The 1,489-nt window shown below is 46.9% G+C and overlaps 1 pseudogene; it reads right to left on the bottom strand.

Annotated features, from left to right (window-relative positions):
* Nucleotides 1-207: 207 nt before the first annotated feature.
* Nucleotides 208-735, bottom strand: LOC127188568 (phospholipid hydroperoxide glutathione peroxidase-like; annotated as a pseudogene).
* Nucleotides 736-1,489: the final 754 nt, after the last annotated feature.

Raw genomic sequence — 1,489 nt, forward strand, 5'->3', positions numbered from 1 at the left:
AGTCCTTTTTATTCCCACAAGGCAGCCAAGGTGAAGCTCGAGCTGGGCGCCACAGGCCTCTGGGCCTTCCTCCGGCGGGGATGCACGCCAGGTCCTCAGGATTGCCCCACCAGCCGGATGGTTTGCAGGGAGACCATCATGAGTGGCCGGGTGGAAGGCTCCAGGGGTCGCAGGGCGGGGGGCTCGGTGGGGGCACACACTTGTGCGCTAGAGATAGCACGACAAGTCCTTCTCTATAATCTGGGGTGCCTCCATGGGACCGTAGCTCTTCACCATGCAGCCATTCTTGTCAATGAGAAACTTAGTAAAGTTCCATTTGATGGCGTTTCCCAGCATGCCCCTGCCCTTGGGCTGGACTTTCATCCATTTCCACAGTGGGTGGGCATCATCCCCATTTACACAGATCTTGCTGTACATGTCGAACTTGACACTGTAGCCTGCCGCATACTCCTTGAATTCTTGATTACTTCCTGGCTCCTGCCTCCTGAACTGGTTGCAAGGGAAGGCTTGGATTCGTAAACCACACTCCGAGTAGCGGGCATGCAGATCAATTAGCTGAGTGTAGTTTACGTTGGTGTTGCCTCACTGCGAGGCTACGTAGGTGACGATGCACACGAAACCCTTGTACTTATCCAGGCAAATCATGTGCCCATCGATGTCCTTGGCTAAGAATTCATACATGGAGCGCGGACAGCGCCAGTCATCACGGGATGCTCACATGGTGCCCGCCAGGCCAGGCGCAGCCACCGCCTCGCACAGCAGCACTGGCTTCAGCAAGCAGCTCAGACAGCCCCAGCTATCCATTTAGTCCATTTTTTTGAGGAAGAAAAAATAATATGATGTTTGGTCAGGTAGAGGTGATGAACAAACTAAGAAATAAGGATAGGAAAGAATATCAAAAAGTATTTTATGAAAAATATAAACAATTCAATTCACACAAAAGGAAAAGAGTTTGTAGGCATGCTAAGGTTACTCTACTTCTTACAACACCATAAAGACTTAATTCTCAACACTGATATCAGCTTATTCTCAATGGCATCCAATAGAAATTTTAGGGATTTATAGCAATCAGAATCAACCACTCTAGGGCAGGCCTTGTGCTCAGGAGCAGTTGACCAAACTATAATGCACTCCACAGATTTGTGTGTGTGTGCGTGTGTATGTGTGTGATCTGGAAGAGTTACTTCCACCTCAATGTACATTGTTAAATTATTCCCAATAATCAATTACAGAAAGTACAAACAGGTACTTAGCATGAATGTTGGAAGCAAAGCTGAATAAAGAAAAACAAATGTGTTGAGTCAGAGACTCAAGCACTTTAAAGAAAGGGGGTAAATTAAGGATCATTACAAAAGAAAAGAAAGATCCCAGCATGTAGAGTATAAGAGAAGCACCTGGTTGTTTTAGGTAATTTCAATTGAGTTCAGAATGAACAGAAGGCCATCTGCCAATGTGGAGAGTGCCTAAGGCTCACACACTCTAGCCTTTC

Source organism: Acomys russatus, chromosome 4 (assembly GCF_903995435.1).
Source record: "Acomys russatus chromosome 4, mAcoRus1.1, whole genome shotgun sequence".
NCBI classification, from domain to species: Eukaryota; Metazoa; Chordata; class Mammalia; order Rodentia; family Muridae; genus Acomys; species Acomys russatus.